Source organism: Canis aureus, chromosome 2, assembly GCF_053574225.1.
Source record: "Canis aureus isolate CA01 chromosome 2, VMU_Caureus_v.1.0, whole genome shotgun sequence".
NCBI lineage: Eukaryota > Metazoa > Chordata > Mammalia > Carnivora > Canidae > Canis > Canis aureus.
The window spans coordinates 88,394,314-88,410,232 of record NC_135612.1 but is presented as its reverse complement, the minus strand read 5'-3'; the positions used below and the strand labels follow the sequence as shown (position 1 = coordinate 88,410,232).

The 15,919-nt window shown below is 52.1% G+C and overlaps 1 long non-coding RNA gene across 1 annotated transcript; it reads right to left on the bottom strand.

Annotated features, from left to right (window-relative positions):
* Positions 1-7,188: 7,188 nt before the first annotated feature.
* Positions 7,189-15,026, bottom strand: LOC144291287 (uncharacterized). The gene is made up of 3 exons (XR_013358599.1): positions 14,834-15,026; positions 13,908-14,050; positions 7,189-7,865 (listed from the first exon to the last, which is right to left on the bottom strand). It is a non-coding gene; the product is annotated as an uncharacterized LOC144291287 (long non-coding RNA).
* Between the last annotated feature and the right edge of the window lie 893 nt (positions 15,027-15,919).

Here is a 15,919-nt window from a genome sequence, read left to right as displayed (position 1 = left end):
GAAGAAACCACATAAGTTGATTATAAACAAGAAAACTTCGAAGTCCCTACAGGGCTTGGGTTAGTCCCTCTAAATTTAGTAGGGTTTCCATACATATTTAATTAATAAATGGAATTGAAAGTGATAGGGTGTTTTACCTAAAAGCCTTCATCGGTCTATAAAAATGATATATGAGCAGAATACTTCAGAATAAACTGTTAAAATCTTGGGAGGATTTATATTTGCCATGTTGGAAAAAGAGCCATTGACATTTAAAGGCCCGAGTTAGGAACCAAAGAGTCTCCTCTCCCGTGAATTGAGCCCTGGAGAGGACCCTTTCCCGCCGCACAGCACGCGGGGTCGGTGCAGCGCTCCTTGCAGGTGACTTGCTGTGTCTGTGGTGGCTGCTTCCCTAAATCTCATACTTTTAGGAAAATGAAGTGTTTAAACCACAAAACCCCACGTGGTTCAGCCGACAGGTGTAAAAAGCAAGGCGATGCGGAAATAAAACATCGTCAGTTTTGGATTAATGGGGGGAGAAGTGTTGACACAGCACGCAGGCTCCAGGTCTTTTCCCCTTTCCTAAGCCACAGTGTTCTGCGAAATCTCCACCTACACACCCACGATCAAAAGGGTGCGGTGAGGGATGCAGGGACAGAGAGAGAGAGACCAGGGCTCGGATGGGGAAATAGGGCCGATGGGGCCTCCGTGGTGTGCAGCTGGACGCTGCCACTGCTGCAAGCATGACCTCTGCATTCCTGTCCATCCGGACCCGACGCACCTGTCACGGGGTGGAGGGTCGTTGGGGGGCGGGGGGGACACGGCAAAGACTGCCCAGAAAGAACAGCAGCACCGAAAAACAAAAGCATTATTTCCTGGGTCTTCGACTAAGCAATCTCCGTGGCACCCACACGGCCGCAGGTTTGCACTGGTTGTCGCCAAGTCCGCAGTCATCTCGTGGGGTGCGTGTGTTACCCTCCTCCCCCGCTTTTGGCAGAAGAAAAGGGCAGTTCAAAAAAAAAAAAGGATCGAGAAACTATAAGAGGATCAAAGCCGTATTTCTAGTGAGAAGCAGGCCAGGATCCAAACCCGGCTACGCTGCATTGGGACCACGCCCTGAACTAGGCAGGGGTGCGGGAACAGGCGACGTCGGGGCGGGCACGAGGCAGCGTGGAAGCCACTCTCAGCCGCACCTGTTGCCGGGGCGGGAGAAAGACTCGCTGTCACCCACAACGTGGCCCCGTCCTGAGCAGAAGTGCTCAGCCTCGCCGTCCTTCGCGGATCTGTTCCGCGAGTTCCCTCCCCCGGCCCTGCTGTCCTCCGGACGGACCTGGGGGTGTTGGGAGAAAGGAACCTCAGGCGACCCAGCTGCCTGATCCCGTGGGCAGGGCCCCCCAACCCCGGGCGGCCCAGGCGAGTAGAGGGCCCCAAGGAGGCGGTAGGCGAGCAGGTGCCCGGGCTCCCCAGCCCCTCGGCCCCCCGCGTCTGCAGCCTGGAGCCTGGAGCCTGGAGCCTGGAGCCTGGAGCAGTCGCGCACACACACCTGCGCCAGGGTCGTTCCTGCAGCCTGGCGTCCGGGAAGCCCCCGCGCCCCACCCTCGGGTGCTCTGCGGTCGGGGCCGAGGGACCTCCGGGCGCCCTGGGGTTCGTGCTACGCTGTTCTGCGAGGTGCAAGCCTGTTGGGTGAACCTGAAGGATGAGAGTAAGCGGACGAGCGGGTTCTCCGGGCCAAGGATGGAGAAGGGGGAAGGGGCCGGGATTCGCAAGGAAGGGACGATTCTAGAAGCAGGAAAGGTGCGCTCGACGACCAGAGGCTGAGGGGTCGGTGACGTCACATGGACACCTGTGCTCACTGAGCAGCTGCGTGTGGCCGCCTTATCCCCCGTCGCCCAGTGTCCGGCGGCACCTGTTCCACCGACGGGGACACGGAGGTTGTCACACACTCCGTTACCTCGACCAGTGGCCGTGGGGCAAACCGAAGGCCCTCAGATGTTCAAACTCAAAGCTGAATGTGTCGCGATTCTGCGCTGCTTCCGGGACGCCGGAGGGGGCCCCGTGTCCCATGGCCCGGGCGTAAACTGAGGCACCCAGGGGCTGTCTCTTCTCGGGGTGGCCGGCTTTGCACGTGTCCTCGGCTGGGAAAGTCTCCCTTGGTCAGTCCCTCACTTGTCCTTCAAGTTTCAGTTAAAAATCAGCTCATCCGGGGCACCTGGGGGGCTCAGCGGTTGAGCATCTGCCTTGGGCTCAGGCCGTGACCCCAGGGTCCCGGGTTTGAGTCCTGCATCAGGCTCTCCCTGCAGGGAGCTGCTTCTCCCTCTGCCTGGGTCTCTGCCTCTCTCTGTCTGTGTCTCTATGAATAAATAAGTAAAATCTTAAATTAAGGCAAAACCAACAACCCGGCTCATCCAGAAGTGAAGCACGGAGAAGGGGAGGAGAGCCGGGAGAGCCGGAGCCCCCGAAGTGGATGCCCCCCCGCCCCCCGGCAGCCCGTGGAGGCCGGGCCGCTGGTCTCCTGGGCACCGGCGCTGCGCTGAGCCCCGGCCTCCGCGTGGGGACGAGGCCGGTGGAAAAGCGCGCCCGGCCCGGCTGCAGCCCTGTGGAGCCACCTGCCCGCCCCCCGCGGGGCCAGAGCCCACTCCCCGCGCCTGCTCGGCCTGCTCTGCCTGCGGGCCGGGAGCCCCGAGCACATCCTGGGCCTGCTCGCTCCCCCTTGGGCCGTGGCCACAGGTGGGGGCCAGGGCTCCGCTGGTGTCTCAGGGACAGTCCCACCACCTCTGCGGCCACGGCGCGCAGGTGTCAGCGGCCTCCCAGCCTCCCTACCGGTGTCTTGGCCACTGACCCCCCCCCGCCCCGGGGGCTAGGCCCGTGTCACAGTTTTTAGGGTAAGTCGAGGAACAGGACACAAAGGGCGGGATTGTCAGCGAGGAGTGCGCTGGGGGCAGAGGCGGGGAGCAGGACGGAAGCCGTGCGAGCGGCTGTCCTCGGCCACCGGGAACCGCCTGCAGCAGAAGCACTTTGTGCCAGCCGCCCCCGAGGATGGGCCGCAGCCCGGCCGTCCTTCGGGGACCTTCCCCGTGACACATCCCCACCAGCAGTGTCGCGTCCAGCCCTCGTATTGTCCCCGGACGGCCGTGGATTGCAGGCCCCGCGGCAGGGCTACAGAGCGGTGCCCCAGGCCCCCGGGGAGCCTCCCTTCCAGCCCGGGGAAAGCCCGCGTTCTTGGGACTCCTAACTCCTCTGGGGCGCCTGGAGCGCTTGGGGGCTCAGCGATTGAGCATCGGCCCAGGGCGTGACCCCGGGGGCCCGGGATCGAGTCCCGCTCCGGCCCGCAGGGAGCCTGCCTCGCCCGCGCCCTTGGCCTGCGTCTGCGTGTCCCTCGTGAATAAATACAATCTTTTTTAACCAGCCCTCCCCCCGACACACACACACCCCAAGACTCTGCGCTTCTCACTTGAGTCTCGGAAGGGGCCTGGGGCCTGCAAGAACGAGTGTTTGTCTGCCGTCCTGACCGGGAGGGACAGGGCCCTGGACGTGCGTGTCCGCGGACGGAATCCTGTCCCTTCGGTGCCACCCGGACGTCAAAGGGACAGCTCTCACGCGCCGCCGTGGCCTCTCCTTCAGACAACGCGGGCTGACGCGTCCTTGTCGCGGTAGGTAAGGAGACGGACGGCCAACCGCCGGATGGGGCGGGCGGACCACGGACGGATGAGAACGACGGTGACCGACCGGGCCCCTGGGTGTGGCCGCGGGAGCCGAGACCTGCTGTGGCGTCCCCGGGGCCGCTGGGATGTCCCTGTCCCGGCCACGGCTCACGGGCCTGCTGTCCCCAACGCCGGCGGGTCTGCGGCCTCTGGGCCGGGGTGCAGGGCAGCCTGCGGCCGCTCCCCCAGGAGGCCAGGCCGGGCGCACCGGGCGGGCCCAGCTCCCCGAGGCCACTGCCCCGAGCCTGCCGAGGGCCCCGGGCTCCCTGCTCCGCGCCGGACCCGCCTCCGGAGGGGCCAACCCGGCCACGGGCACCTTGGCGAGGCTCCATCCGACGGATCTCTTCCCACCCGAGGAATGTTGCTTACGGGGAGAGGAGAAGCCAACCGGGGGACACAGGCCGTGTGGGGACAAAGACGGGGCGTCCCGGGCTAAGAGGCACCAGGGGAGGAGGGAACGAGCAACCTGGACGACCGGCCCTGGGGCAGGGCTGGAACCCGGAGGGGGCGACGCGCCGGAGGGGACGTGTCCTTTCTTCCCAGAACGAGTGTGCGGGTCGGCCCTCCCTCGCTCGTCCTCGCCCTTCCCGCCTGGGTCCCCACCTGCCCTCCCGCGGCGGCCGCTCACCCCTCCGCCATCCCAGACGTGTCACCCGCAACACGGCGGGCCTCCTTTGTCCCACCCCCACCTCAGAAAGGTCCCGGAGCCCCGTTCCTGACGTTGCTCTGACTTACTGCCAGCTGGTGTGCTTTGCCTGTTTGGCTGACATATAGGCGACCTCCGTCTCCCTGTCCCCCCACGTAGCCTCGCGGTGGCCCCCGCAGACCCCCGACGCGTGTGAAGGGATGAACGGGTGACAGCATGGTGCCCCGTGGAGCCGATTTCAAGATCCGACCTGTTCTCTCTCCCTCCAGACCCTGGGGTTTGACCTCCTCTGTCCCTCAGAGCAACAGCCAACGTCCCGATCCTCTATCCCTGAACACAAAGGAAGGGTCACCTTCAGGACAATCCCAAAGCTATACAGGCCACACCATGCAGAGGGAAGGTTGTATCTAATGGAGGTTTCTTGGTGTGTCTTTGTCTTAGCACGGAGCCCGGTGGAGGGCTTGGACTCATAACCCGCAGATCAAGACCCGGGCTGAAGAGTCAGACACCCACCTGACTGAGCCCCAAAGGCCAGGCTGTGGTTAAGAGTTTGTCAGTCTGGGCATGGGTTAGGGTCCGCAAGCCTGCAAGGACAAGGTCCCCAAGCACCTGCACGCTGGGCTCCAGGTGCCCGAGGCTGCCTGGGGGGAGCAGGTGAGCCTGCGAGAGAGGACACCGAGGCACCACGGTGCTGCCTTGCAACACAGCCATGCAGCGGCGTCGCCTGTGCAGCTCCTGCCCCGACGCCCACCCGCCTGCCAGGAGTCTGCTGGCCTCCTCTGGAACGCGCTTAGGGGCATCGCAACACCCAGACAAGGGCTGAGGTCCAGCGGTTTAGGGAAACAGTAAATCCCTATTCTTTGCCTCGCCTGCAGTGTCTCCTCAATATTTCCTTTCCTTTCTTTTTTTTTTTTTTTCTTTTAAAGATTTTATTTATTTGAGAGAGAGACATGAGCAGGGGGGTGGGAAGAAAGAAGCAAACTCCCCACTGAGCAGGGAGCTCAATGCAGGACTCGATCCCAGGACCCCATGATCATGACCTGAGCCGAAGGCAGATGCCTAACCGACTGCGCCACCCAGGCGGCCCCTCCCCAATATTTTTTTAGCCTAATCGCATCTTTTCCCGTGTGCAATGTGCACGCACATGCGGGCGCACTAAGGCCTGTGAAGCAAACCTGCCACTGTTGCAGGAAAGCTGCTCGGGATAAATGTCAGGCTTCCCGAGGTTGGGCTGTGAACCTAGTGCCCAGCGAAGTGTGGGTTAGACCACTTGAACCATTCTTTTCACGTGAAAAGACATTCTCCTTTCTGAACAGTGAGGTCACAGGATAAATTCTGGAGCAAACTTGGTTCATAACTGGGGACTCGCCTAGAATACTAGAGATTTAAAGTTTGTAACACAAGGCCAATAAATCACAGATCATAGTGGCGAAGACGTGTTCTGACAAGTACACCGGGCAAGTTAGGAACTGTTTACACTGGTTTTATTGAAATCTGGGCAGAGAAGATACGGCTAACAGCTGGTGCCACCCAGCGCACAGCAAGAGCCCGAGCAAGAGCGGCTGTATTTTAAGAATGACAAAGGCCAAAGACTATGCACGGTTAATGTCTGACGTGGGAAATCCAAGACACCACAGTGGTGGTTTTAGAAATCGCTCTTCATCAAGATTTCAGATTATTGCCCTGTTTTAGTTACTCAGGTGTAAGAAGGTATCTTTCTTCGATGCTTTCAGTGTCCTTTTTGGCCCTGGACGCCAGGTCCCGTGAGTCTGCACGCCAGGGGACTCCGGGGATGCCTCACCCCTCTTTCCAGGTGTGTGGGGTGCATTGAAGGGAAGCCTTCAGCCGTGATGAACACAATCAGGTGTTGCCCTCGTGGCCCCGGAGGTGGAGGGGGGCGCCCACGCTGGGAAATGGGCAGGTGCCAGAGCCTCCCACCAAGAACAGGCCGTCGGACTAGGAGCCGACTCCTTTCTCACTCCTCGTTCCTGCAAATAGTTTTACTGGACATGAATCGCACTGACCTATCCACCGGCTGCTCCTCTTTATTATCTTCCTCTCACTAATACCACTTTCGGGAAGCACGCAGTGGCCGCAGGCAGCGCGCTGATTGCTGCCTCCTAATGCTGGCGAGGAGGTCTCGGCGCGCCCCGGGCTCATTTCACTCGCTCTTCCCCAGGGAAGGTTTCCTCCGGTTTCTCACTGCCCCAGCAGTGGTGCAAGCAGGGGTGCTTAGACACGTTGAAGAGGCGTCTGTAACCCGGAACAGGGTTGGGGGGGGCGGTAGGGGATACGGGTAGGCCGCTTCATTCGCTCTGCTAGGTGGCCCTCCCCCATGTTTCTGGCAGGTAAGGCCTGCCCAGCCGAGTATGAGAATTCCCATGTCCTTCCCATCGCCAGGGCTTTGCTATTTTCCTCATTGCCAACCTTGGAAGTATAAAGGATCATATCAGGATCGCGTTACTGATCTGAAGGGTATAAAGGATTATACCACTATTGTTTTAATTTACGCTTCCCTGATGATTGGCGAGCATAAGACCCTCGGATACTTAAAAGCATTTAGGCTCCCGCGTTAGCGAATTGCCAACTCACGTCTGTTCATTATTTTCTACTTTTATTTTAATTGCAGATCAGCAGACATTTCTTTTTTTTTTTTTTTTAACTTTTTATTTATTTATGATAGGCACACAGTGAGAGAGAGAGAGGCAGAGAGACACAGGCAGAGGGAGAAGCAGGCTCCATGCACCGGGAGCCCGACGTGGGATTCGATCCCGGGTCTCCAGGACCGCGCCCTGGGCCAAAGGCAGGCGCCAAACCGCTGCGCCACCCAGGGATCCCAGCAGACATTTCTATTATGCCCTAGATCACAATCCCTTGGCTTTTTAATTGTTGCAAATATAGTTCCCGGTTCCCAATATGTAAGTGGTTTTGTTACCTTCGTTGTCCTTCACTGCCAAAAATCTTTAGTTTTGTTGTAGTCATTATCCAACCCACTTTCTTTTTTTTTTTTTTTTTTTTGAGATCTTAAAAAAAAAATTATTTATTTGTTTAGAGACAGAGATAACCGAGACATTATTTTATGTGCTGGGAAAACAGACAAAAGGTCCTGACCACCACAGAGCTCATCTTAGGGTAGGCAGGTAGTGTAGAGCCCTAAAGGTCACTCGAAGAATTTTGGCGATTAGTAAAATAACAATAGCAGCTGGCACCTATGTTGCATTACCGTGCACCGGGCACTGTTCCTAGAGCATCGCATGTAGGAATCTACCTAATCTTCTCAACAACCCTGCGATAGCCTTACTACTATTATTCCCCACCTTACCGATGAGGAAACCACAGCACAAATAGCTTAAGTCACTTGCCCAAGGTCATGCAACAGGCGAGGGACGAAGCCAGAATTCAAACCCAAACGGTGTGGCTGGAGCCTGTGCTCATACTCACTGCCTTGTGCTGTCTCTGCCTGGGATGGGAAATCGCCGCCCGGATACCATGAGTGAGCCACACGTTAGGTTTCCTTAGGCTTCTGTGTTGAAATTAGGCTGTAGGGGGGCAAGAGTTGAAAAAGGAGACCAATTAGGGACTATTTGAGTAGGTTCAACAAGAGATGATGATGATCTGGACTAATTGGTAGCAATGAAGGAGGTCAGGGAAGTCACATTCTTGATTTGTTGACAACCAGACAGTGGAGTATTGCAGAGAGAGAAGAGACACTGGTGAGTCCAAGGTTTTTCTTTGGAATGACTTCAAGGATGGAGTTGTCATTTACTAAATGGGGAAGACAGCCTGAAGAACCAAGGAAGAGAAGAAAACCCCCTTGATCTTTTAGATGCCATTATATAAACGGGATCAAAAAGGTCCCTTTTAGATGTCATCAGACACTCAAGAGAGATCTGAATAGGTGGTTGTCTACGTGAGTCTGGAGTTCAGAGGCAAGATCTGGCCAAGATATACAAATTCGGGTAACGTTAACTTAAAAGACTACGGGCGTATGGGTGGCTCAGTGGTTGAGTGTCCGTCTTCCTCTCAGTTCATGACCCCGGGGTCCTGGGATGGAGTCTCACATCGGGTTCCCTGGAGGGAGCCTGCTTCTCCCTCTGCCTATGTCTGTGTCTTTCATGAATAAATAAATAAAATCTTTTAAAAAAAATGACTTAAAAGACTAGAAGTCACCAAGGAAGAGAGAAGAGGAGGACAAAGAGGTCCAAGGACTGATGTTGGCACCTTCCAATATTAAGAAGGCACAGAGATGCAGAGGAAATGAAAAAAGCTTAAGAGGAGCAGCCGGTGAAGGTGGTGTAAGACCAGGAGGCTACAGTTTTAGAGAAACCAAGTGAATAATTGAGTGTTTGGAGAAGAAAATAATCTACTTAATCAAATACCCATGATAGATGATGTTTGGTACACTTTTTTTTTTTTTTAACTAATGTCTCAGCAACACTGCTACAAGATCTTACCGGTTATAATAATTTGGTTGTATTTTTTAAAACATTTTATTTATTCATTTATGAGAAACACAGAGAGAGGCAGAGACACAGGCAGAGGGAGAAGCAGGCTCCCTTCTGGGAGCCCGATGCAGGGCTGGATCCCAGGACTCCAGGGTGACATCCTGAGCTGAAGGCAGTTGCTCAACCCCTGAGCACCCCCAGGCCTCCCTGGTTGTTTGTATTTTTACTCGTTGGCTTCTGTAAAAAACTCAGATCTACGGAGGACCTGTGCCTTGTCTCCCTTTGGTAGTGCTCAGAGTGGGCCACCGATGTTTCCATAGCTTCCCCTTGTGGGTGCATATTAGGGTCTCCCTTCCCGAACCTGGTTTCTGGCCCAGTGAGTTGTGAGCCAAGTGCCCCGTAGCGCTTTGCAAGCACAGCCCTGAGTGCTGCAGCCCGGCCCAGTTGTCACCGCCCCTTCCCCCTAATGCCCGGCAGCCTTAGAGGTCATGGCTCTTCGACAGCTGCCCCCCGCGGTGGTGAGAGACCCGCCCCCCTCCCCAGGGACATGGAGTAGGATCATGGGGACCCTCCGTGGGGTGAGGGAGCCCCAGGGGCAGAGCTGCCGGCCTGGGGCCAGTGGTGGACCAGCCTCTTGGCAGGTCTCCGGGGGCTGCCCCACCAGTCCTGCCTTTACCATGACTCCCCAGGGACACAGCCCCTCCACCATGAGGGCCTTCTGCTGGGGAACAAGCTTCTCCCAAGAGCATTATTTGGATCCTGGACTTCAGGGCCAAAGTTGGGCCCCAGGAGCACCTTTTCCCCTGCTGCCCACCCACCCGCTTTGTAATGGCCCCAGGAGGGTCAGCCTCCCCCAGGCAGCAGGGTTTGAGGAATCGCCATGGGTTGGGGTCTGAGTCCCAACCTGGGAGCATCTACTGAAAACTGGGCTCCTGGGTCACCTCCTCTGGGCGGGGAAGTTCCTACCCCTGCCCCACGGGCTGTCCCAACAGGCCCTGGCCTGTGCTGGGAGGCACAGCAGCTCCTGGGGGACCTGTGGCATCGGCTCCCCCGCAAGGGGGCACTTGGCCAAGACACAGGGCAGTGTAAGGCCCACAGGGTGGCCCGATTTCCCTGAACAGAGTGCTTGGAGGCAGTGGGCACTTGATCTTCCCAGAGTGGGAGCCCCCGAGACAATGTGTGGCCTGGGGGCAGGAAGCTGGGAGGAGTCCGGGTACCCTCCCTGGTCTCCTGGAGAGGTCCCCTGGGGCCTGCTGGGTGTCATGGTGTCGCAGAAACACCCATTTCCAAATGAGGCTTGGGGTTCCTTGAGTTCTTGTGGTTTTGCTTTTCAATCTGGCTGAGCCTGGGTCCACACACACAGCTGGGCTGGTGGCCCGCAGGGTCACACTCCTCCCACTGGTGTCCGTCCTGATCTGGAATTACCTTTGATGTCACAAAGACACCTGGATCATATATTTTAGAGATTTGTGCCGAGAGTATATTTAATAAAAATTAAAATGACAAAAAACCCTCTTGTGGTTTTTTTAAGCAACTAAAATGTTTAGGTTTTATGAAGCGAGGCATAACTTCAACCGCTGATCTGATGTCCCTGATTTGTTTCCATCGTGTTGCCTCGGTCAGGAGCTCCAATCCCATGATGAAGACTAATGCTGGAGTGGGGATCCTCAGATTATTCGATGGCATGTTACATAACATTGTAGTAGCTTTTAATCAAGTTAAGTAATTTTCCATTTATTTCTACTTGTCCAGATTTTTTGTTTTTTCCATCACAAATAGGAATTCGGATGCTATCAAATGACTTACTGCATCTCTTCAGTTTAACATGAGGTTTTCTCTTTCAATCCATTTGGTGTAGCGAATCTCTGTTATAAACCCTACTGAGATTCCTGAGATAAACGGTACTTAATCATGGTACATTGTTACATTGTAGGATTTAATTAATACCACATTTGCATTTAGTCACTTATGTTTGCAAGTGAAAAGGGTCCATAATTTTCTTTCTCATATCTCTGTGTCTGGAACAACGGTTTTTCTAGTCTCATAAAACGATTTGGGTCTAAACAAAACCATCATGCTGTATACGCCACAAACCTATACAGTGATGTTTGTCAACTATCTCTTAATAGAACTGGGGGAAAAAAATGAATTGGGCAGGTCTTTCTGTTTTCTGGAAATGAATCAGTAAGGTTGGAATCATCTGTTCCTTGGTAGTTTGATGAAACTCAAAGCAAAAATGGATCTTACTAAAAAAAAAAAAAAAGGATCTTACTTAATATTTTTAAATAATTTAATTATATAATCTTTGATTTAATATTCTGGATTACTTTTACTCAGTTTCATGGATCTCTGCATTTATCTTTATTACTGTGGAGCATGTGAGTTAAACATCAGTAACAATGCCTGGGGGGGGCAATACAACTGTAATATTAATGTGAACTTATTGTCATTATCTGTGTTTAATTTCTTATTTGGGTTTAACGTTGTACATTGTCAATTCCTTTTTTTATTGAACAACCAGGTCCTTCGACTTCAGTTGTTTTCTGTGGTAAATGTCTTTAAAGCTATATACTTTCCACTGAATACTATCTTAGCTGTATTCTACAAATTGTCATATAATAATTTTATAAATCCATCCTATTTCATCAGTTTATCATTATATGTCCTGTTCCCAAGGGTTATTTAATATTATGATTTTAGTTTCCAAAGATGTACTGGTTTTCTAGTTTTCCTTTTATCACTGATTTTTTTTTTTAAGATTTTATTTTTAATTTGAGAGAGAAAGGGAGAGAAAGCATAAGTAGAGGGAAAGGCAGAGGGACAGGCAGACTGCCTGCTGAGCAGGGAGCCAGACACGAGGCTCGATCCCAGGACTCTGAGGCCACAACGGGAGCCAAAGGCAGACGCCCAACCAACTGAGCCACCCAGGTGCCCCTTGTCACTGATTTCTAATTTGATCAAATTTTCCTGTTACATTGATTTATTTTACCAGGGCACCTGGGTGGCTCAGTCGGTTGGGCATCCAACTCTTGATTTTTGGCTCAGGTCATGATCTCAGAGCCCTGGGATCCAGCCCCATGTTGGGCTCTGTGTTCGGTGGGGCGTCTGCTGGAGATTCCCTCTCCCTTTCCCTCTGCTCCTCCCCTGACTTGTGCACGCTCTCTCAAATAAATAGACTGATGTGCATTAAGGAGGGCACTCGATGTAATGAGCACTGCGTGTTATATGCAACTGATGAATTACTAAATTCTACCTCTGAAACTAATAAAAAATAAAAATAAATGAATCTTTATTGTCCCCTAGTATTTTCAGTTTCTTTTATGAGCATTCAGCAAATGCTAAAAATTTTCTGTTTATTTTTTATTTGTATTTCTGTATAAGTCTATTATTCTGAGCATATGTTATTCTAATCTTTTTTTTTTTTAAGATTTTGTTTATTTGTTCATGAGAGACACAGAGAGAGAGAGAGGCAGGGGGAAAGCAGGCTGCCTGCGGGAACCCATGTGGGACTCGATCCCAGGACCCTGGGGTCATGCCCTGAGCTGAAGGCAGATGCTCAACTCCTGAGCCACCCCAGTGTCCCTCTAATCTTCTATTACATTCAGTTTTTATCTATTTGCTAAGTTTCCAAGAAACATGTGCTAAAACACTACCCCACTGTCTCCTCATAGGCAGTGCAGTTGGACTCAGCCCCTCTGCCTGCTTCCAGCATTCGACGCTCCCAAACAGGCTACTTCATGTCAGCACTATTTAAGCGTTAGTCCACGAAGCCTGGCCAAAGCTGAGCTGGATCTGTGGGTCTGGGGCCCTCCAGTGGCTCAGGCATAAACGATAAACCACCAAGAGAAAAAGAACAGAAATTAAAAAGATTCCCCAAGACCTCTTTCCCAGGCCGATTACTCTGTACTCTTCCTTAGATCTCCCAGGAGATTCTTAGAGTTTGACATGAGCTCCTCGGTCCCCAATACAATGTGTGCTCCCCAAGGGAGAACGTTCAGTGGGTCACAGGTCAATCCCAATAAGCACTAAAAGGTGATTAAAACAAACATTTCTCCAGGATCTACTCACCTCTGGAGCAGCCCCAGATCTGAGATCAGGGCAGGGAGCCAGCGGAGCAGGTAGGTTTACCATTTTCCCAGCTAAGACATTCAGGAGGTCTTTGCTCTTTGTCACCCATTTTAGCGTAACGGGTGTCTCTGCCGCAGAACCAGGATGCTTCTCCGCTCTGGGCCCTTGCTCCAGAACTTAGCTCCCGTGGTGTTCTCTGCATCATCATTTTCTCTGCTGGCTTCACCTCTTCAGCCTAGAAGCATGTTCAGTATCCTTCTCCCCACCTTTTGGTTTCCGTCCTTTCCTTTCCTCTTTGACTTCGCTAAGTTACTTTTCAAACACTGACTCTCCCGCATTACTCCCAGGACCCTGTATTTGGGCCAGAGCCACGGGATGCGGCAAAGCCAAAACAAAGGTGGAATCACCTTGGAATACGGTATTTCAATAGTCTGGGGGGAAATGGAAGTGAGTGTGGACGGATGTGGTGCAGTCAGAGTTGAGGAAGACTTGAAAGGCAGGAGAAAGAGTTTAGACAAAGCAGAAAATATATAAGATATTTATTCCAGAAAGTTACCTATTAATAATTTAATAATTTTCTTTAATAAGAAAGTTAATAAGATGGTTCCGCAGTGCTGTGTATCCACTTGAGTCTGACGAACAGGACTTGTCAGTGTATCAGTCTGCCCCACCGTGTGATCTCCTCTAACAACTCTAGATGCACGGGTGCCACCAGTCATGACACTCGTGAAGGGTCTGCGAATCCCTGACGTGCTGGCCATCTCCTCTAGATTAACCTTCTTAAATCAGTGTTGGGCTTACTTTACTTCTCTGCAGAAATACGTACGGTGGCTATTCATTGCCTCCATAATAAAATTTAAATATTTCTCAAGGCTGGCATTCAAGGTCTCTCCACATCCGGCCCAAATCCAACTTTTCAGCTTTATCTTCTCTCTCCCATTTCCTTCCTGTCATATTCATCTATTTGCCCTTCCCAGAACATGTCCTGCTCCGCTTTATAGGGCTTTAATAACGCCTTCCCATACACCAAAGACGATTTCTACCTTCTCTTTATGTCCCCAGACTTACCTCTCAACTGTGTCCTTAAAATCCAACGCTAACCCCAACTCCTCCAGGAAACCGTCCTTCGTTGACGGGCCAAGGAGTTTTGGCACCTTCACACGTTTCCTTTATTCCAGTTGTCTGGGTACTTGACTCAGTCAACACATCACCTGGTAACATAGGAGCAAGAGATTGGATGCTTTTGCTTTCTTTTCTCCCCACAGTGCATCATCTCTTCTTCCTCTGGCAACTGCACTTAGATGTTCCTTTAGGAAAACCACCTCTCCTACACTTTTAATCCATATAATTTTGGGAGGGGCACCCTTGGGCAAGGCATGCGTACATAACCCAAGCCTATGTGCAGTAACTGGCTCAGGAAGCAGATACGTCACTGAAACCATGGAAATTCGAATCCGGGAGCATCGAGTCCTGGAGCTGGTTCTAGAAACATGGGGGTGGAGAAGCTCGTTACTGGGGGTGTGAAGTGGGCAGAATGTGGTCCTGAAGATGTTAGGGGCAATCTGGCCCACATGAAGAGGACTTCATTAAGAAGTAAGCCAACAGAAGAGAGGAAATCCAGGAGAAGGAAGGACAAATATTATTGATGTCATCATCTGCGTCTGGGGATATGCCCATGCCAGATGAACTCCTGGGTTTTTCAGTTATATCACCAATGATGCCCTTTGTTCACGGAAGTTTGATTTTGATTTTTGAATACTTCAAGTCCTATCACCTCTAGAAATAGGCACACACAACCTTGTCTCCCAGCTCCAGGGCTCTGAGACACCTACTGTGTAAACACCAATTCAATATTTAGGAAAGAGTGGGTTATATGGTCATTTACATAGTTAATGCATTTCCTGCCTCTCTACCTGATAGATTATTTGAGGACAGTTTTCTGTAGGCCCTGATGCCAAACTTCCTGAGACTTGAATGCTAGTTTCACCACTTACCTGCTGAGTGACATTGAGCAAAGCACTTCACCTTCTTGGGCTCTTGGTTCATCACCTGTGAGATGGGAATGAAAGTGGTAACCACTGAAAAACAGAAACAAAAAGAATGGTAACATCTCAGAGAGCTGTTGCAAGGGGTTAATATACACAAAGCCCTTGGAAAAGTGTCTGGCACATAATGCGCACCATACAAGTAAGCCCTATGTAAGTGTAAGCTATTTTTATTACTATTATTATCACAACAATGCTGACTATCATTATTATTATTTGTAACCCCACTGCCTACTGCAGTGCCCCTAATTATAAACAGTGAATCACTCTTAACTATTATGTAAGAGAATTTTAATATAGTACTTGTTTGCCTGGTCCTAGTGTTTTAACATGGATCAAAGCACCAAGGCATCAAAAGGCAGCCCCTGCCATCTCAGCTCAGGATACTGCCAAAATCCCAAGTCTTCCTGCCTCATTTCTGCCCCTACCTTCCCCTTCCCCTCCATCCCTGCCTGCGCTCACCGCCTGGCCCTATTAGCTTCCTCTCTCATGCCGAGCATCCAACAGGCCCTAGAACTTGACAGATTTCTCCTTGTTCAGGTTTGGGTACCCATCCTCTTCCTTCACCTGTCTCTCCATCTTACAGTGGTTTCTACGCATTACCCCATACTGGCCTTCTGTCCTGGGGGATTAGCTAATAGTTAACATGAGAGCATCTATTCCACTGCAAGGCTCTAGAATGTACTCTGATTGGGATTTAAAATGTAACCTCCAAGACACAGGAAGTAACTAAGTATTGCAAAAGGACTAAGAATGAAAATATATCTTTTCTTCAACTAAATTCCTGCCCCCCTCCCCCATGTCTGTTTCCCTCCAAGTTCAAGAATTTCTAGGTTAGGCAGCTCCACTCCACGCCAACAGCAGTCAGTCACCTAAACAGGATTAGGATGCTGATTGGGTCACATTAATCACTCACAGTCTAATCACTTACAATCTAAGGCTGGAGGGAAGAGGGGTCAGTTAGTTTGCAGATCATGAGCACCACTGAGCTCTCCCTAAAGTCTATTTATTATGACCTGTCCATTTTGAGGGTTG